This window comes from Ascaphus truei, chromosome 22 (assembly GCF_040206685.1).
Source record: "Ascaphus truei isolate aAscTru1 chromosome 22, aAscTru1.hap1, whole genome shotgun sequence".
Classification (NCBI taxonomy): Eukaryota; Metazoa; Chordata; class Amphibia; order Anura; family Ascaphidae; genus Ascaphus; species Ascaphus truei.
The window spans coordinates 1,096,404-1,118,316 of NC_134504.1; positions in this window are offsets into that span (position 1 = coordinate 1,096,404).

A 21,913-nucleotide genomic window follows, 5' to 3' on the forward strand; every position below is an offset into this window, starting at 1 on the left:
TTCGGGCGGAGGAGAGAACACGGGTGTACTGCCGCGTAAAGAGTTAAAGGGGAGCATGGAGATCACAAGTTAAAAGCAGAACATTGACAGTGCTGAGAAAGATTGACATAACTCCTAATGATGGCCTTACATGCTCAGGACCGGACACTATATCTATAAACATTATTTGTTTGACCTAAAAAAAAAAATCTGATGATATTTTGAAAGAGTCCAATAGATAAAAATCACACCTATGAGCACATTTATATCTGCAACCATGCTCTTCCCCATTATCTCTTAGCATACACTGCCGCCAGGGATTCTGGGTTATGACATGCAAATGAGAACACACTGTGTCACCTTTTGTTCCATGTTCATTTTAACATGGATCCCTATAAGCTTATAGTTGCAATTGTACCCAGCTTTCCAGCACAGGATGGGTTAAACAATTGCAGCACCAGGAACACTGCTCACAGACAGCTTCCCCCCCCCCCACCCCCCGTGAACTCAAGCGGCTTCAGCATCTTGGGTGCTCTTGCTTGAGACTGTCCTCCCGAAGTCGAACAAGTCCTGTTACTGCTCCCAAGGATCGTCAGCCTGATGGCCAGGAAGGTCCGAGGGTTTCTTGACGCCGTCCTCCATCAGGGTTCTGGACGTCCTCCTCCTCTATTCTTGGGCCAGAAGGCCTGCAAGAACTTCCGAGACTTTGGTGTTCGGCCGGAGCCTACTCACCCAGGTCGGTTTCCCTCCGAAGAGAGACGGTGACTAGCCGTGCATAACTGCATCTCCTCCGCACACACACACTCAAGGTAAGTGGGATGTGTAAGTGGGCGCACTGCTCCAGCGACCGTAGCAGGGCACCAAGTGCTGTGTGTCTGTGCCGGGGCACCCCAGCCTGATGGGCCGGGCAGGTTAAAAAATGTCATCCCCCCTTAGCCAGAAGGCCCAGGGATGACGGGAATGAGGGAAGTAAATCCGTAGAATCCAAGGTCCGATGCTGGGAACTGTTCGCTGTACCAGCGCTGTCGCTGCGGAAGGGCATAAACTTACCCACAGTGCGCTACCCACGTTTAGGTACTCTACTTAGGCCGCGATTATAGTAGGCGCGCAGGCGTGCAACGGAGCGCATGGCGTCGCTTGCGCCTGTCGCCCGAGCAATGGGTGCACTGAGGCTGGAGGCGATCAGGAGGTGTGACGGGCGGGTCACCAGGCTGGTTGGCCCTCATTGGCTAAACCGCTTACATGATGCGTCCGTCGCGCAAAAAAACCAAATGCATTCGTTTTTTTAAAAATCACCCGCGCAGTCGCTCTGCAAAAATGGCCACCAAATCTCAGGCCAATAGGAAGCCGCAACATTCTCGGGTTCAGCTTCCAAAGGGACGGCCATGTAAATCCCCTTTAAACCCCAGGAAGTAATGACAGTAACTTCACCGGTAAGTATCTCGGGACCTGGGAAGTCCGGGAAGCTGACCCGCGGCACTGAAAGTTACGGAGTCCCCTGATTGGCGACATATTTGCCAGTACTTGCAAGTAGAAACAAAGATGGCTGCAGGGCCCCCCAATCGGAAGCTGCCATTTCATCTCGCAATGATGTCCCAGCTCGGTATTAGGCTGACAGCAGCATAGCCGCAGAATTGCTTCACCTATACACAGAGCCGGTAGCTGCCTTCGTGTCTGCAAACGCATAAATAATAAATAAACCAAGGATTTGGGCAAATTAATAAGTTTGACGTTAATTCAATTTCCTTTGGGAAGTTGAATAATTATACCAGACTTCAAAGCTTGTCATGAGTCCCTGTCTTTGTAATAATAACATTTCCACGAGATCATTTCTCTGTCCCCTTTCTAAGCCTGACAAAATCCTCAGAAATATCGGTGACAGGTACGGGGCTTCACTCATCATATCGCAGGGATTGTATTCCTTTCTAGAATCTGCGGCAAGTGTTGTTGCCGGGGTATAATTTTTTTTAACAAAATCTAGCGAGTATTTTCCAAAATTGCAGAGTAGGATTTTCTAACGTAGACCTCTTTTAACCCTTTAAGAGCCGGAGGGTTCGCGGCACCACCTTACCACACTTACTCTGGCACATTGCGATCACGTGATCGCGACGTCAGTGATGACACGAACGGTCAGGTCGCGCTCAGCGCTGTGCTAATGATGTAGTCACTACATCACAGGGCCCTATGTCTACGATACCCAATGATGTCCCGAACTAAGGACCTTCTTTTTCATCAAGCAGAGTGCAGCGTTTTACACTATTTGGTTGGACTCGACTTGTTTCTCGCACTGCTTTACCTATAACTAAGGGAAGTACCACACTCCTTTTTGGAACTGTGGGAACGGGCTTCAATAAGGGGTTTCCCCCAAAATGTTGTCCACCCCCTTATCAGAGTGAATTTACTGCTACTCTTACTTAGTATGATATTTTTATTGTTCACTTTGCTGGCTCTCGGCAGTGATCTCTACGCAGATCACGTGTCCCTGACACGCCACATGTGGACACTACGCCAGCTGATGGATGGGTATTCTTTCATATCAACGGCTCGTGTAGTTATTGATGCATCTATCGCATATTATTCATTCTCATCATGTGCGTATAATATCGTGATCTATTTTTGTCTGAAAGAATCCTGAAGTATATTTACTTTCCTTCCGCGTGAGCGCTGGGAACTGATTATATTATTTTGACGTATGCGATTGGGGGGGATTTAGAGGCGCCTCTGTTCCCTGTGCACCATTTAATTATTTGTTCTTTCTGAGGATATAGTGTATGTGGTGCTGTCTTACCAGTTTGTATGTTCAGACCCCTACGTCATGGGACCCCCAAAGGATTAAGCATTAAGCATTAAGCATTAAAATAGTGTTCTGGAAATGTCCAACCAATACAGTATTCATAAACTAAGGGCTAGATCCATAAAGTTCTGTTAAACCCAGAGGGGGCCAACTCTCGTCCTCTAGGGCCAGCAACAGGTCAGGTTTTCAGGATATCTTTGCTTCAGAAAAATATGTTGTATGGTGCTCAATAGAAAACAGCAAAAAACAAATGAATATTGAAAAACGGAATTAACCCAATAAGTGAAGATAACAAATGATTCCAAAAGATGTAGACTGGTAGACTGTGATCCCACGTAGCACTGAGGTAAGGATACAGTAATATTAAGACCTGCTGGTGACCAGTATTATAAACATCAACTTATTGTAACTGAAATCCAATATAATGGACAAACTGAAATAGACTCACATTGGGATGGTGATCCACGATTGACAGCAAGTCCTGATGTAGCCAGTAGTCCAGGGGTTAATTGTGCCTCCGTCTGTGGATGGATACAATAGACGAAAAAAGGAGGAAAAAACGGAGCACTAAATCCAAAATTGGTTGAACCAAAATAAGATACAAGGATGCGTTCCCATAATAAAAATAGCTTATTTAATGAATAAGAGCAAAAACAACCACACCAACGCGTTTCGGACAAACAAAAGTCCTTTGTCAAGGTGAATAACCACTCACCCATATGGAGTGTTATTTATATAAAAATACTTACCCGCGCGCGCCAATCGCCACCATTTCCGCATACGTCACTAATTGGGACGTCATGCGTCATCACGTAACCGTACGTCACTCTCCCGCGCGAAGCAAAACACCAGGGCGCCTCAGTAGGGTATGGGTGAGTGGTTATTCACCTTGAGAAAGGACTTTTGTTTGTCCGAAACGCGTTGGTGTGGTTGTTTTTGCTCTTATTCATTAAATAAGCTATTTTTATTATGGGAACGCATCCTTGTATCTTATTTTGGTTCAACCAATTTTGGATTTAGTGCTCCGTTTTTTCCTCCTTTTTTCGTCTATTGTATCCTTGCTTCAGCACAGGTGGTGCAGTCAGAATGACTAACCTGTTGCTGGCCCTAGAGGACGGGAATTGGCCGCGCCTGGTCAAACATAATGTTATTTTCCGTGAGGTCAATGCATATACTGGGATATGTATATCTCATTAGCACAGGCTGGGCATCACGTTATCGTACAGCAGTGTTGCATTAGCTTCTAACAAACTCCTCCTCCCACCCAGACCCTGAAAGGGGAGGAGAGGTAGGTGCTGCCACCACCACAATGTCTGAATGGGAGTAACGCTAAATTTAGGTATGTCTTACTCCCACCCAGACCCTGAAAGGGGAGGAGAGGTAGGTGCTGCCACCACCACAATGTCTGAATGGGAGTAACGCTAAGTTTAGGTATGTCTTACTCCCACGCAGGCCCTGAAAGGGGAGGAGGAGAGGTAGGTGTTGCCACCACCACAGGGTCTGAATGGGAGTAACGCTAAATTTAGGTATGTCTTACTCCCACCCAGACCCTGAAAGGGGAGGCGGAGAGGTAGGTGCTGCCACCACCACAGGGTCTGAATGGGAGTAACGCTAAGTTTAGGTATGTCTTACTCCCACCCAGACCCTGAAAGGGGAGGAGGAGAGGTAGGTGCTGCCGCCACCACTAGAGGGTCTGAATGGGAGTAACGCTAAGTTTAGGTATGTCTTACTCCCACCCAGACCCTGAAAGGGGAGGAGGAGAGGTAGGTGCTGCCACCACCACAGGGTCTGAATGGGAGTAACGCTAAGTTTAGGTATGTCTTACTCCCACCCAGACCCTGAAAGGGGAGGCGGAGAGGTAGGTGCTGCTACCACCACAGGGTCTGAATGGGAGTAATGCTAAGTTTAGGTATGTCTTACTCCCACCCAGACCCTGAAAGGGGAGGAGGAGAGGTAGGTGCTGCCACCACCACAGGGTCTGAATGGGAGTAACGCTAAGTTTAGGTATGTCTTACTCCCACCCAGGCCCTGAAAGGGGAGGCGGAGAGGTAGGTGCTGCCGCCACCACAGGGTCTGAATGGGAGTAACGCTAAGTTTAGGTATGTCTTACTCCCACCCAGACCCTAAAAGGGGAGGAGGAGAGGTAGGTGCTGCCGCCACCACAGGGTCTGAATGGGAGTAACGCTAAGTTTAGGTATGTCTTACTCCCACCCAGACCCTGAAAGGGGAGGCGGAGAGGTAGGTGCCACCACCACAGGGTCTGAATTGGAGTAACGCTAAGTTGAGGTATGTCTTACTCCCACCCAGGCCCTGAAAGGGGAGGCTGAGAGGTAGGTGCTGCCACCACCACAGGGTCTGAATGGGAGTAACGCTAAGTTTAGGTATGTCTTACTCACACCCAGACCCTGAAAGGGGAGGAGGAGAGGTAGGTGCTGCCACCACCACAGGGTCTGAATGGGAGTAACGCTAAGTTTAGGTATGTCTTACTCCCACCCAGGCCCTGAAAGGGGAGGCGGAGAGGTAGGTGCTGCCGCCACCACAGGGTCTGAATGGGAGTAACGCTAAGTTTAGGTATGTCTTACTCCCACCCAGACCCTAAAAGGGGAGGAGGAGAGGTAGGTGCTGCCGCCACCACAGGGTCTGAATGGGAGTAACGCTAAGTTTAGGTATGTCTTACTCCCACCCAGACCCTGAAAGGGGAGGCGGAGAGGTAGGTGCCACCACCACAGGGTCTGAATTGGAGTAACGCTAAGTTTAGGTATGTCTTACTCCTACCCAGACCCTGAAAGGGGAGGAGGAGAGGTAGGTGCTGCCGCCACCACAGGGTCTGAATGGGAGTAACGCTAAGTTTAGGTATGTCTTACTCCCACCCATAGTGAAAAAAGGGGGGGGCTTGGAGCACTGCAGAACAAAGTATCAGGCTGGCGGCAGCGTGCAACAAAAAGACTTTAATGCGGCATAAAAGCCCTGATTAAAAAGACAGAACAATTCTCTGACGCGTTTCGTCTAAGCGACTTTTTCAAAGAGTGCTATACTACAGCCAGGGATGTGCCCTAAATACCCATGTATTCTCGTGTGAGGATTTTAAAATCCCCGCCCCTCTCTAATGCGATCTAAACCACTTAGTGATTATGCAAATCAATAGGAACCTATCACACTGCTCACACCGCTCATGAAACATCTACCACGGATTCATTGAAGACTTGCATGGTCTTCAACCGACACCAGTTTGAAGCACCCTAATAGGGGTTCACTCCCTTACCAACCTATGTTACTCCCACCCAGACCCTGAAAGGGGAGGCGGAGAGGTAGGTGCTGCCGCCACTACAGGGTCTGAATGGGAGTAACGCTAAGTTTAGGTATGTCTTACTCCCTCGTCTTGTCCTAACCTAACATTAAGTCCCCACATTAACATTAACAGACTTTGGCCCAGATCCACAATGCTCCGTTATTGACTTAACACGGTGTGATTAACCAAAGTTAAACAGGTATCTCCCACGCTCACTTATGCAGTGGTACGGGTATTGTGCTAACAATAACGGTCGTTGGTGCTAATGATATGTGAATGAGGTTTTGCTGTAACAGCGCGTATGCACAGAGCTCTGTTATAGGTAGTGTGGGAATTAACGTTAGTTGGGAGCCTTGGGCCAGTGGTAATGAGATACAGATGTGGCCAGACTTACTGTCCCTGTGTGGCCGCAGGAAAAAAAGGGGAAACCCGTGGCACAAATGCGGCCTGTCCATGGCCCCCCGCGGCCACAAGGACAGCAAGTCCAAGCGGTCTAGGACATTTGGTTGCTGCTGTTTCGTCACAACCAATGGCCGCCGGTGCCTAGTCGTAACTCACCTCGCTGCCGGGACACTCAGTGCCGGCCGCCTTGCCACTAAAGTAAGTCTATAACCTTACCCTAAAAACACCTAATGTTTTAGGTGTAATGTAATAAATTGGCATATGTTGCTGCCACTGTTGTGCCCATCACTGTGCCCATAGCTGTGCCCAACGCTTTGTCCATCGCTGTGCCCAACGCTTTGTCCATCGCTGTGCCCATCATTGTGCCCAACACTGTGCCCAACGCTTTGTCCATTGCTATGCCTATCGCTGTGCCCATCGCTGTGCCATCATTGTGCCCAACACTGTGCCCAACACTGTGCCCATCACTGTGCCCATCGCTGTGCCCATAGCTGTGCCCAACGCTGCGCTCATCGCTGTGCCATTCGCTGTGCCCATCGCTGTGCCTCTCTTCTGATGGAACTAAGTCCCATCAAACTCAAAGGCATCATGTGTCAAAACAAAAACAAGACCCTTTAATAAGGAAGCAGTCCACTCACAGCTGTAAATAGATTTGTATAGACACCATCCCCCATGGTATATGTTACTATGGAAGGACACCACATCGATAAGCACATGATGATCATTTTCCATCCAATTAAAACTGGTCAATATTTTTAAAACTACCGTAGTAACCTTTAAAAAGACGGTAAATTATATACAAACTCTCTCAGATGTGCGTCCCAAAACTTCAGTCAGGCTACCCATGCCCGACAAAATTGGCCTACCAGGCAGTCTTATCTGGTCCTTGTGTACCTTAGGAAGAAAATACCAAACCGGAGTTCTAGGAAAATGTGGAAATAAAAAATGAGTTTATCTATAGACCTTTCTCAAATGCCTCTTTCCACATCATTTTAAGCCCCATCTGATACATTGTAATGAGACTGCTCTGCAATCTTTCATAGTAGCTTTCATCATTCAGCCGTCTCAGGGATTCTTGTACATAATAACTCCTGGAAATGCTAACGACCCTCATCACTCAGGTTTATCACAATACTGTTATTATTTTTAACCAGCTAATTGCCTTATATTCATTCTCAGTTACATTGTAAATATTTCCATGGTTCTTTTCGTAAACTTCCAAAACCTGTTTCTTAATAATTTTGCCAAAAATATCTTCTCCTCTACCTCCCAAAATGGTGGGGTTAAACACAGTTAATATAGTGCCCCAATCCACCGGATTGGGATCAGCGTCCTCCAAAGTTTCACACTCATCCCTAAACTGACTGTCTTCAGCATAATTAAGATATTCTATTTGAGATTAAATCCCCCGTACAGGGGTACATGACTGGGGGGGAGGGGGGGCAAGAGGATTCCCACAGTGGCCAGGGAATTGCTGGGGGGGGGACACCTGGAAAAGTATGTTGTTGTGGCATACTAGATAATATAATTTTATGTATATGGCACACAGTCATACTTAAACAATACATTATATTCATTCTATACATCTGCATGTCGGAAATAAAGCAGATCTGCATTGTGTTATAGTAAGCGCACCCACTGCAAATTGTACTTGCAATGTTTTATAATTGTTTTCTGGAGTGCTGGTTAAGAGTGACCAGAAAAGCACTATCACTATATATAAAGCACTATAACTCTCTCTCTCTCTCTCTCTCTCTCTCTGCATTTGGTTAATGTGCAGCGCAGTTTTGCTTTGTTTAATAAGCTAGTTTGTGAAATTCTTACAAATCGTTAAATTTTCTTACTGTTGAGAGACAGTTTTGCACATTTCTAGTAGAGAATATGCTTGTCCTACCAAAAGGGGTGACAATATACAGGTAGTCCTCGTTATCCAATGTTTCACTTTACAACGAATGGCATATCCAACACTTTACAGTGCAACCCTCTGGGCCGTTTTTCGACGCCGGAACACGTTATCCGATGCCCGAGTGCGTTATCCAACGCTCACTGCCACTGATTAACATGGGACTCACTTTACAACGGTTTCACGATCCAACGCTACTTCCAGAACGGATTCCGTTGGATAACCGAGCACTGCCTGTACAATATAATAAAGGCTCACAATGTGTTAGAGAGGTCCAGACCTTTAGAGTAGGGAGGAGGTTTAAACACTCATGACCAGGGTAAGTCTACATTTTTGGCAATCCTAATGGGACCTAAAGAAGTCTGGGCAGTGGTTGGTCTCAGAAGACCCCACTTCTGGAAAACACTAGAAAGGGCTGGGCGATTTAGAATTAAAGGAGATGATCAATGTTGAACTATTCTGTTATATATAAGATAGAGAAATATCAGAGGTTATCATATACAACAAGGATTGTATAACTTGAGATACATTAATTAGGTCAAAAACGCTGCGTCCCAAACTTAGATACTTAATGGATTTGTTAGATAAATTCCCTGATATGTTAATTATAGGAGATTCCCTGTAAATATGTTCAATATTATCTTGGCCAAACAACAATATGAGAAACTCACAAGCAAATCTATTCAATATTGTAAGAAGCTGTTAATGCCCAGTGAACTGTGTCTTAATGTAGAATTCCTGTCCATATGAGTTATTACACCCGTAACTCTGGGAACTCATACTGTATGGCCCTAATTAGCACTATAGTACTTTACCCTGCAACGTGTCCTAAAGTTGGTGAATAAACGAGATTGTAACGACTGCAGCTGAAATAACGATGGCCCAAAACGGTTTTCTTGAGCTACAGTATAGTGAAATGAGCCAAATAAATACTGTGTGGACAAATTGTAAATACATAGAAGATAAAAATAAATCTCTCCCTTGCATCTGGCTGCACTTCAGCAATCTGCTGAACGCCAACATATCAGCTACTTGTGAAGTGAAAATATCAGGACTCTTTGCTGATTTTCAATACATATTGTAGATAGCACAGCTGTCTAATTCCCCGGAAAGTAACATCTGTGTAAGCCCGAGGATCGCAAGTACCTGACACGCTGGGGCCGATGTATCAACAAAGAAAGTGCACATGGAAGTTTATTTTGATGCGTTGCTCCATTGTGTGCATCCAATGTAAGAGCGTTTCCAACGTGAGGCAGATTGCTAGTCAGGAAAGTATACACCACTCGTAGATTTATTTCAAGACAATATAAGATGAGACAAGTTTTGGAAAGAGATGCAGAGTTCATACTGTGACAGGGCTGCCTGTACTATGATATAAGTTAAATGCATGTTTGCTTTCTGGCATCAAAGTGCACCACCTTCTTTTTGCTGGGCCCAGCGATCTTTTTTGTTTCCTTTACCTGAAACTTTACTAACCTTTAATGTGGTGTCCTGAGGTCAGTCAGTATAATGCAGGTATGGTCAATGTTAAACACAGTTTGATGTTACACAGCCATGGCACGGGGGTCTCTGTTAAAAAGGAAAAGGGCATTTCCTTCCTGCATACCATCCAGGGTAGATTATACCGTGGTATGGGGGGGGGGATTAAACTAAGTGATACTGAATGTCATTTATTTTGCAGAGTAAAGACATGCATGGGATGTTTGTGAAAGGTACTGTTTTTTGGGGCTTGCTATAGAAAATTGTATGTTGTGTCAAGTGTATTATGTTTGCTAATTGTGTAAGTTTTGGGAGACAACTCCCTGTGTGGTTTACTTTATTTGGTTTTGTCCTAATTAACCAGTAATAAAAGGGAGGGGGTTTCTTTTCCTCGGGCTGCTGCACTCCTTGTTGCTGCTATGTGATACGAGGTTGTTCCCTTCTGCACTCCTTGTTGCTGCTATGTGATATGAGGTTGTTCCCTTCTGCACTCCTTGTTGCTGCTATGTGATATGAGGGTGTTCCCTTCTGTACTCCTTATTGCTGCTATGTGATATGAGGTTGTCTTTTTCTGCACTCCTTGTTGCTGCTATGTGATATGAGTTGTCCCCTTCTGCACTCCTTGTTGCTGCTATGTGATATGAGGGTGTTCCCTTCTGCACTCCTGGTTGCTGCTACGTGATATGAGGTTGTCCCCTTCTGCACTCCTTGTTGCTGCTATGTGATATGAGGTTGTCTCTTTCTGCACTCCTTGTTGCTGCTATGTGATATGAGGTTGTCTCTTTCTGCACTCCTTGTTGCTGCTATGTGATATGAGGTTGTCTCTTTCTGCACTCCTTGTTGCTGCTATGTGATATGAGGTTGTCCCCTTCTGCACTCCTTGTTGCTGCTATGTGATATAAGTTGTCCCCTTCTGCACTCCTTGTTGCTGCTATGTGATATGAGGGTGTTCCCTTCTGCACTCCTTGTTGCTGCTATGTGATATGAGGGTGTTCCCTTCTGCACTCCTTGTTGCTGCTATGTGATATGAGGTTGTCTCTTTCTGCACTCCTTGTTGCTGCTATGTGATATGAGGTTATTCCCTTCTGCACTCCTTGTTGCTGCTATGTGATATGAGGGTGTTCCCTTCTGCACTCCTTGTTGCTGCTATGTGATATGAGGTTGTTCCCTTCTGCACTCCTTGTTGCTGCTATGTGATATGAGGGTGTTCACTTCTGCACTCCTTGTTGCTGCTATGTGATATGAGTTGTCCCATTCTGCACTCCTTGTTGCTGCTATGTGATATGAGGTTGTTTCTTTCTGCACTACTTGTTGCTGCTATGTGACATGACGTTGTTTCTTTCTGCACTCCTTGTTGCTGCTATGTGATATGAGGTTGTTTCTTTCTGCACTCCTTGTTGCTGCTCTGTGATATGAGGTTGTTTCTTTCTGCACTCCTTGTTGCTGCTATGTGATATGAGGTTGTCCCCTTCTGCACTCCTTGTTGCTGCTATGTGATATGAGGTTGTCCCCTTCTGCACTCCTTGTTGCTGCTACGTGATATGAGGTTGTCCCCTTCTGCACTCCTTGTTGCTGCTATGTGATATGAGGTTGTCTCTTTCTGCACTCCTTGTTGCTGCTATGTCATATGAGGTTGTCTCTTTCTGCACTCCTTGTTGCTGCTATGTGATATGAGGGTGTTCCCTTCTGCACTCCTTGTTGCTGCTATGTGATATGAGGTTGTCTCTTTCTGCACTCCTTGTTGCTGCTATGTGATATGAGGTTATTCCCTTCTGCACTCCTTGTTGCTGCTATGTGATATGAGGGTGTTCCCTTCTGCACTCCTTGTTGCTGCTATGTGATATGAGGGTGTTCCCTTCTGTACTCCTTGTTGCTGCTATGTGATATGAGGTTGTCTTTTTCTGCACTCCTTGTTGCTGCTATGTGATATGAGTTGTCCCCTTCTGCACTCCTTGTTGCTGCTATGTGATATGAGGGTGTTCCCTTCTGCACTCCTTGTTGCTGCTACGTGATATGAGGTTGTCCCCTTCTGCACTCCTTGTTGCTGCTATGTGATATGAGGTTGTCTCTTTCTGCACTCCTTGTTGCTGCTATGTGATATGAGGTTGTCTCTTTCTGCACTCCTTGTTGCTGCTATGTGATATGAGGGTGTTCCCTTCTGCACTCCTTGTTGCTGCTATGTGATATGAGGGTGTTCCCTTCTGCACTCCTTGTTGCTGCTATGTGATATGAGGTTGTCTCTTTCTGCACTCCTTGTTGCTGCTATGTGATATGAGGTTATTCCCTTCTGCACTCCTTGTTGCTGCTATGTGATATGAGGGTGTTCCCTTCTGCACTCCTTGTTGCTGCTATGTGATATGAGGTTGTTCCCTTCTGCACTCCTTGTTGCTGCTATGTGATATGAGGGTGTTCCCTTCTGCACTCCTTGTTGCTGCTATGTGATATGAGTTGTCCCCTTCTGCACTCCTTGTTGCTGCTATGTGATATGAGGTTGTTCCCTTCTGCACTCCTTGTTGCTGCTATGTGATATGAGGTTGTTTCTTTCTGCACTACTTGTTGCTGCTATGTGACATGACGTTGTTTCTTTCTGCACTCCTTGTTGCTGCTATGTGATATGAGGTTGTTTCTTTCTGCACTCCTTGTTGCTGCTCTGTGATATGAGGTTGTTTCTTTCTGCACTCCTTGTTGCTGCTATGTGATATGAGGTTGTCTCTTTCTGCACTCCTTGTTGCTGCTATGTGATATGAGGTTGTCTCTTTCTGCACTCCTTGTTGCTGCTATGTGATATGAGGGTGTTCCCTTCTGCACTCCTTGTTTCTGCTATGTGATATGAGGTTGTCTCTTTCTGCACTCCTTGTTGCTGCTATGTGATATGAGGTTATTCCCTTCTGCACTCCTTGTTGCTGCTATGTGATATGAGGGTGTTCCCTTCTGCACTCCTTGTTGCTGCTATGTGATATGAGGTTGTTCCCTTCTGCACTCCTTGTTGCTGCTATGTGATATGAGGGTGTTCCCTTCTGCACTCCTTGTTGCTGCTATGTGATATGAGTTGTCCCCTTCTGCACTCCTTGTTGCTGCTATGTGATATGAGGTTATTCCCTTCTGCACTCCTTGTTGCTGCTATGTGATATGAGGTTGTTCCATTCTGCACTCCTTGTTGCTGCTGCTATGTGATATGAGGTTGTTTCTTTCTGCACTACTTGTTGCTGCTATGTGATATGAGGTTGTTTCTTTCTGCACTCCTTGTTGCTGCTATGTGATATGAGGTTGTTTCTTTCTGCACTCCTTGGTGCTGCTATGTGATATGAGGTTGTTTCTTTCTGCACTCCTTGTTGCTGCTATGTGATATGAGGTTGTCCCCTTCTGCACTCCTTGTTGCTGCTATGTGATATGAGGTTGTCCCCTTCTGCACGCCTTGTTGCTGCCATGTGATATGAGGTTGTCCCCTTCTGCACTCCTTGTTGCTGCTATATGATATGAGGTTGTCCCCTTCTGCACTCCTTGGTGCTGCTATGTGATATGAGGTTGTCCCCTTCTGCACTCCTTGTTGCTGCTATGTGATATGAGGTTGTCCCCTTCTGCACTCCTTGTTGCTGCTATGTGATATGAGGTTGTCCCCTTCTGCACTCCTTGTTGCTGCTATGTGATATGAGGTTGTCTCTTTCTGCACTCCTTGTTGCTGCTATGTGATATGAGGTTGTCTCTTTCTGCACTCCTTGTTGCTGCTATGTGATATGAGGGTGTTCCCTTCTGCACTCCTTGTTGCTGCTATGTGATATGAGGGTGTTCCCTTCTGCACTCCTTGTTGCTGCTATGTGATATGAGGTTGTCTCTTTCTGCACTCCTTGTTGCTGCTATGTGATATGAGGTTATTCCCTTCTGCACTCCTTGTTGCTGCTATGTGATATGAGGGTGTTCCCTTCTGCACTCCTTGTTGCTGCTATGTGATATGAGGTTGTTCCCTTCTGCACTCCTTGTTGCTGCTATGTGATATGAGGGTGTTCCCTTCTGCACTCCTTGTTGCTGCTATGTGATATGAGTTGTCCCCTTCTGCACTCCTTGTTGCTGCTATGTGATATGAGGTTGTTCCCTTCTGCACTCCTTGTTGCTGCTATGTGATATGAGGTTGTTTCTTTCTGCACTACTTGTTGCTGCTATGTGACATGACGTTGTTTCTTTCTGCACTCCTTGTTGCTGCTATGTGATATGAGGTTGTTTCTTTCTGCACTCCTTGTTGCTGCTCTGTGATATGAGGTTGTTTCTTTCTGCACTCCTTGTTGCTGCTATGTGATATGAGGTTGTCTCTTTCTGCACTCCTTGTTGCTGCTATGTGATATGAGGTTGTCTCTTTCTGCACTCCTTGTTGCTGCTATGTGATATGAGGTTATTCCCTTCTGCACTCCTTGTTGCTGCTATGTGATATGAGGGTGTTCCCTTCTGCACTCCTTGTTGCTGCTATGTGATATGAGGTTGTTCCCTTCTGCACTCCTTGTTGCTGCTATGTGATATGAGGGTGTTCCCTTCTGCACTCCTTGTTGCTGCTATGTGATATGAGTTGTCCCCTTCTGCACTCCTTGTTGCTGCTATGTGATATGAGGTTATTCCCTTCTGCACTCCTTGTTGCTGCTATGTGATATGAGGTTGTTCCATTCTGCACTCCTTGTTGCTGCTGCTATGTGATATGAGGTTGTTTCTTTCTGCACTACTTGTTGCTGCTATGTGATATGAGGTTGTTTCTTTCTGCACTCCTTGTTGCTGCTATGTGATATGAGGTTGTTTCTTTCTGCACTCCTTGGTGCTGCTATGTGATATGAGGTTGTTTCTTTCTGCACTCCTTGTTGCTGCTATGTGATATGAGGTTGTCCCCTTCTGCACTCCTTGTTGCTGCTATGTGATATGAGGTTGTCCCCTTCTGCACGCCTTGTTGCTGCCATGTGATATGAGGTTGTCCCCTTCTGCACTCCTTGTTGCTGCTATATGATATGAGGTTGTCCCCTTCTGCACTCCTTGGTGCTGCTATGTGATATGAGGTTGTCCCCTTCTGCACTCCTTGTTGCTGCTATGTGATATGAGGTTGTCCCCTTCTGCACTCCTTGTTGCTGCTATGTGATATGAGGTTGTCCCCTTCTGCACTCCTTGGTGCTGCTATGTGATATGAGGTTGTCCCCTTCTGCACTCCTTGTTGCTGCTATGTGATACGAGGTTGTCCCCTTCTGCACTCCTTGTTGCTGCTATGTGATATGAGGTTGTTTCTTTCTGCACGCCTTGTTGCTGCCATGTGATATGAGGTTGTCCCCTTCTGCACTCCTTGTTGCTGCTATGTGATATGAGGTTGTCCCCTTCTGCACTCCTTGGTGCTGCTATGTGATATGAGGTTGTCCCCTTCTGCACTCCTTGTTGCTGCTATGTGATATGAGGTTGTCCCCTTCTGCACTCCTTGTTGCTGCTATGTGATATGAGGTTGTCCCCTTCTGCACTCCTTGGTGCTGCTATGTGATATGAGGTTGTCCCCTTCTGCACTCCTTGTTGCTGCTATGTGATACGAGGTTGTCCCCTTCTGCACTCCTTGTTGCTGCTATGTGATATGAGGTTGTTTCTTTCTGCACTCCTTGTTGCTGCTATGTGATATGAGGTTGTCCCCTTCTGCACTCCTTGTTGCTGCTATGTGATATGAGGTTGTCTCTTTCTGCACTCCTTGTTGCTGCTATGTGATATGAGGATGTCTGTGGAACTTCAGTGAAAGGATGCAAACTTTCTAATGCAGATATTGCTGGCTACTCTGTGGCTGGAGACATCACGCTGGGGGAACTGGTTGTTGTACACCTGAATGTGGAATACCTAATAAAAAGAAGGTTCAGAGAACAGCAAAAGCCTCTTTCATTCTTCCCAGGGTCTGATGCTGCTGCTTCTTTAAATAAAAAGGCTGGGACTCAACCTTTCACACATACATCCCATTATAATCTGTGCATCATGTACCCCCTTCCTACAGTAACTCCTATTTAACCCCCCTAAATCGCAAGCTTACACCCATGGAGCAATACCTGATCTATTGACACAAAGACGCAAGATGAGAATTACAGGATTTGTGTCAACTTTGCTTCAAATTTGTCTTCATGCAACAACTCCCTGAGTGCTACAGGGGATCTGTGTATACAAGTATTTGGGGAAAACAAGAGATGAACAACTAGATTTATTACAGAAATATAAATGAAAGCAGTAACTTTCCCAACTTTTACAGCCAGGAGACATACTGTACATATCCCCTTATGTAGCAAGGCAAAACTGGTGCAAAAAACTTAAACCACATTTAACAAAACACAAAACCCTAATTTTTTCAATGGGGTTTTATCATTGATAAATCTGATAAAAGGTTTAAAAATAGATCTAGTTCACCTTTTTTTCCCCCTCCAGAATTGCACCAAATTTGCCCCACACACCCATTATAATGAATACTTAACATTTTTATTTGCTGTACACCTTAAGGTGGAGGATTTTTATAACTTTTTTACTCACAATAACTTCCTTTGTGTCTGGTTATACCCACGTATACTCACGTATACCCACGTACCAGCTTCACATTGCACGTATGAGACCCGAAAGGGTGTAACAGCCGTCGATGAGAAGTACTCTTTGGGCTGTGATCACGTATAGTACTCCTCCTGCCAGGCATGCATTTGGTCTTCTGGCCTGGTTGAGAAGTGGGACTGAGTTTTATTTCTGGCCTGTGCACCCCCAGTTGGTAACCCGGGGGGGGGCTCAGTTAAGTGCTAACTGTAGTGAGATGACCAAGGAGAAAGATTGCCTTGCAGCAGCAGCATGACCGGTGCATGGAACAGTTTGCACCATGGACGCATTTTATTCATCGGCTATGATTCCCTGCGCGCTTCGTCGCACCCCGGGCATTCTGGCTAGGGGTAGTACGTGATTTTTTTACCCACCCTGCCAATTGTGGTTGTGGTGCTTCCGCACGCTGCTTGGCAGCACTTAAGCACTGGTTGTTTTAACAGCGCACGGGCACATAGATAGAATTTAGCTGCACATTTTGTATTTCAGTTTTAGTCACCGTCTCTCCCCGAAAATAAAGACTTTGGGCCTCATGCAGAGATCAGCGCTATTAACAATCTCGCCATTTTCAATCTCGCCATTTTCCGGCGAAAATCGCGCTAAAAACAGCCGAAAATGGCGAGGTATGAAAAAAGCGCCATTTTTTTTTTCTATTTATAAATCTCGCCGCGCGGCTGGCGAGAACCTACATCTCGCCAGTCTGAAAAATATCCAAATTCAGAAAGGCGCGCTCGCCATCTAGCGGCAGTTTTTGGCGCGATTTTCGTCAATTTTCTCCGCCAACCAAAGTTGGCAAGAAGCAGGAGCTCGCCGGCTATAGGGAGAAAAAAAATGCGCAATTTTTTTTTCTCCCTTTCAGCTGCGCGCATCTCCTCATTTACAATTCTCCACATGCAGTAATGCTAAAAATAGCGGATTTCGCCCATTTCTGCTTTTTCTAGAATAAAACTCTCCATTAAAGCTACTTTTTCTTAAACTCTCCAATTTATTCTAGCGCTGCTCTCTGCATAGGCCCCTTTGTTGGTGAGTAGGCATCGGCTGAGACTGCTGCACCGGGGAGGAGGGGGGCTTACTGGCCTTCAAGAGGAAGGAGGAGGTGAATTGGGGACAGTAAAAGGATTGGTTGGACACCCAGGGAACATGATCACAAGTAGAAGCAACCTGGTCACACATACAATGTGACTTGTGCTGGGGCACACTCAGGCTCAAAAGGAAGCTGTCTGTATCTCTGTGTGTCTGTGTGTCTGTGTCTGTGTGTGTCTGTGTGTGTGTCCGTGTGTGTCTGTGTGAGTCTGTGTGTCTGTGTCTGTGTCTCTGTCTGTATCTCTGTGTGTCTGTGTGTCTCTGTCTGTGTGTGTCTGTGTGTGTCTGTGTGTGTGTCCGTGTGTGTCTGTGTGAGTCTGTGTGTCTGTGTCTGTGTCTCTGTCTGTATCTCTGTGTGTCTGTGTGTCTCTGTCTGTGTGTGTCTGTGTGTGTCCGTGTGTGTCCGTGTGTGTCTGTGTGAGTCTCTGTCTGTGTCTCTGTCTGTGTCTCTGTCTGTATCTCTGTCTGTATCTCTGTCTGTATCTCTGTCTGTATCTGTGTGTCTGTGTGTGTCTGTGTGTGTCTGTGTGTGTCTGTCTGTCTGTGTGTGTCTGTGTGTGTCTGTGTGTGTCTGTGTGTGTCTGTGTGTGTCTGTGTGTGTGTGTCTGTCTGTGTCTGTCTGTGTCTGTCTGTGTGTGTCTGTGTGTGTGTGTGTGTGTGTGTGTGTGTGTGTGTGTGTGTGTGTGTGTGTGTGTGTGTGTGTGTGTGTGTGTGTCTGTGTGTGTGTGTGTCTGTGTGTGTGTCTGTGTGTGTGTCTGTGTGTGTGTCTGTGTGTGTGTCGGTCTGCACTTCTGTAACCCAGGCTATGCTGCAGACGCTGTGTAATGCGGCAGGCAGAAACTTATAGTGATTTATGTTAAAATGGATAAGAAGCAAAACATGACACACTGTGAGTCCTCATTTGCATGTTATTACCCAGAATCCCAGGCTGCAGTAGAAGCATTGTATGCTAAGAGATAATGGGGAAAGGCAGGTGCTGCAGACCTGCCTGTGTGAATGTTTTTTTAGTTGCTTTATTTCTCCAGCTGGGTTACTGCACCTACACATGAAGCAGGCGTCACACTTCCCTCTGGGGGAATATTGAGCGCCATTAATGCCCCCATTAAACGGCGATCTATTAACAAGAGTAATCGTGGCTCGCGGATACGATGATTGTATTAATGTTTCCGATTCAGCCTTTGTGGAGCCCGGTGGATGCACAGGAGTAGCGTGGTGAGGGATTGCTAAGGGTTCTATGCATATACTTCTGTGTGTATATGAAGTGTCCAGCACAATGTACAACCACATACGGTATGTGCATCAATTGTCTTTATTGCTGTTCCTGTTTCTGCACTGAAACCAATAAAAGAATGTTTAGAAAAAACCCCACAAAATACTGGGATCTTTCATCTGGGCTTTAAACATGGAAACTCCCCAGGAATTACCCCTTAGCATTCAAAGTACTCAGGAGAACCACTAGTGGGAGCCCTTATCACACAGGAAGGAAGTGTCTAACTGCGCAGGTCACTCACAGATAAGTCAAAGATAACGTGAAGAGGTACAGCGTGCTCATGTCCAGCGTGCTCATGTACAGCAAGCTCAGTATGCTCATGTACAGCGTGCTCATGTCCAGCAAGCTCAGTATGCTCATGTCCAGCGTGCTCATGTCCAGCGTGCTCATGACCAGCGTGCTCAGTATGCTCATGTCCAGCGTGTTCATGCTCAGCATGCTCGTGTCCAGCGTGCTCATGTCCTGCGTGCTCATGTCCAGCGTGCTCATGTCCAGCGTGTTCATGTCCAGCATGCTCAGCATGCTCGTGTCCTGCGCGCTCATGTCAAGCGTGCTCATCTGCAGCGTGCTCATGTCCAGCGTGCTCACGTCCAGCGTGTTCATGTCCAGCATGCTCAGCATGCTCGTGTCCTGCGTGCTCGTGTCCTGCGTGCTCATGTCCAGCGTGTTCATGTCCAGCGTGCTCATGTCCAGCGTGCTCATGTCCAGCGTGCTCATGTCCAGCGTGTTCATGTCCAGCATGCTCAGCATGCTCGTGTCCTGCGCGCTCATGTCCAGCATGCTCATGTCCAGCGTGTTCATGTCCAGCATGCTCATGTCCAGCGTGTTCATGTCCAGCATGCTCAGCATGCTTGTGTCCTGCGTGTTCATGTCCAGCGTGCTCATGTCCAGCGTGCTCATGTCCAGCGTGTTCATGTCCAGCATGCTCAGCATGCTTGTGTCCTGCGTGTTCATGTCCAGCGTGCTCATGTGCAGTATGCTCATGTCCAGCGTGCTCAGTATGCTCATGTGCAGCGTGCTCATGTCCAGCGTGCTCAGTATGCTCATGTGCAGCGTGCTCATGTCCAGCGTGCTCATGTCCAGCATGCTCAGCATGCTCATGTGCAGCGTGCTCATGTGCAGCGTGCTCATGTCCAGCATGCTCAGTATGCTCATGTGCAGCGTGCTCATGTCCAGCGTGCTCAGTATGCTCATGTCCAGCGTGCTCATGTCCAGCACGCTCATGTGCAGCGTGCTCATGTCCAGCATGCTCATGTCCAGCATGCTCATGTCCAGCACGCTCATGTCCAGCGTGCTCAGTATGCTCATGTGCAGCGTGCTCATGTGCAGTATGCTCATGTCCAGCGTGCTCAGTATGCTCATGTGCAGCGTGCTCATGTCCAGCGTGCTCAGTATGCTCATGTGCAGCGTGCTCATGTGCAGCGTGCTCATGTCCAGCATGCTCAGTATGCTCATGTGCAGCGTGCTCATGTCCAGCGTGCTCAGTATGCTCATGTCCAGCGTGCTCATGTCCAGCACGCTCATGTGCAGCGTGCTCATGTCCAGCATGCTCATGTCCAGCATGCTCATGTCCAGCATGCTCATGTCCAGCGTGCTCAGCGTGCTCATGTCCAGCGTGCTCATGTCCACTATATGAACTCCCTGTGGCTCTTGCTCGCTATGTAGATTTAGAGACGGATCGCTTTTGTTCTGTATTATTCATTCTATGTGACTTTATTGTTTGTTGTTCACCTTACTGAGATGCTCACTGTATTTCTTACATCATTTATTAGAGGTGCCATCTCAATATCTAGTTGTTCGCAGCACTGTTTAAAACTTTATATTTATTTCTTCCACATGAAATAGTTTTTCATTGATTTACGAGATCTTGTAGTGTCCCTTTTACCGACCGTAGAGAACAGCGTTCAAAGTAAATGACCAATACACCAAATGGAGCAACAATGAATGAACATTGGATAAACATATTAAAAGCAGATATAATTGTTTGATTAAAAGGAAGGAACGCCATATTAATGTGCTCTTCCCTTCCTCAGAAATGAGTTTCAAAGACCCCTCAAGTATTCAGAATTAAACAAGAAGAGACATTGAGACGGCTGGACAGCTTTATGACACATTTTCTGGCCTTAGTAATAGTACAGCGCCGTGCACATTGTCATTAAGGATCATGTAATACACATGGCTCTTGGTTTTACTTACTACCCCACCTGGGGAACTAACAGATTATTCTGCAGTAAGGCCCAGATCCACTAAATGGTGCTAAGCTTTAGGACGCTTTTACCCCCATATGAACCCCCTTATTCTGGGTCCCAGGGTTACATACTGTATGTGTCGGCCCTGTATCACTGCACTAGGGATATATCTACAGCGTACTTTACAGACTGTGTATGTTTGTCGTTCTAAACACCTGCTGCAGAGGTGGTCGCTGTGCTAGTCGGCTAGCGCAGGCGACCACATCTGTACGCACACGCTACACGCGTAAAATGTGCAAGCAGGTGGCTCATGAATTAATTGCGGAATTGTGACTCGCTGTGATTTCTTTTGTAGGCGGAAGATCAGGCGCACATCCTCACTGAGCGTCTCCTCAATGCAAGCTAATTAATGTTTGGCGTGGGCTTGCGTTTGGCAGGGAACAGGCGAGAAAGATTGAAATGGGACAATTCTGCGAGCTGAAGCATACTACACCGGCGAAATAGGGTAAAATGAAAGAGCGGAAAATCAGGCAAATATAACACACAAATACATTTATTTTTAGCAACAGTCAATATATTCCGCTTTTTGTATTCCTTGCAATTACAATTAGGATTATTGTTTATCTGTAGGTTCCAAAAAGCAGAATATTTTTTGTTGCTAAACTTCAACTAATGTAAAGTTTTTTAAGTGGCTAACTTTTCTTTTACTAGATATAGTTGTGGCTGTTCATCTTTTTGTGTAGAATTATACATGTTGGGTGGGCTTCTATATAAAGAATAGGATAACTCCTTGAAAGACTTTACTTCAATGAAATTGAAATGTCTGTAATGTATTTCTAATTTTGAATACCTTGGAACTCATTGAGATGTTGAGATTAGCCTCCAGGCTTTCAACTAGCCCTGTCAGCCATGTTGATTTATCCCAGGTTGTTGACGCTGTCATTGAACATTGATTTTAAGA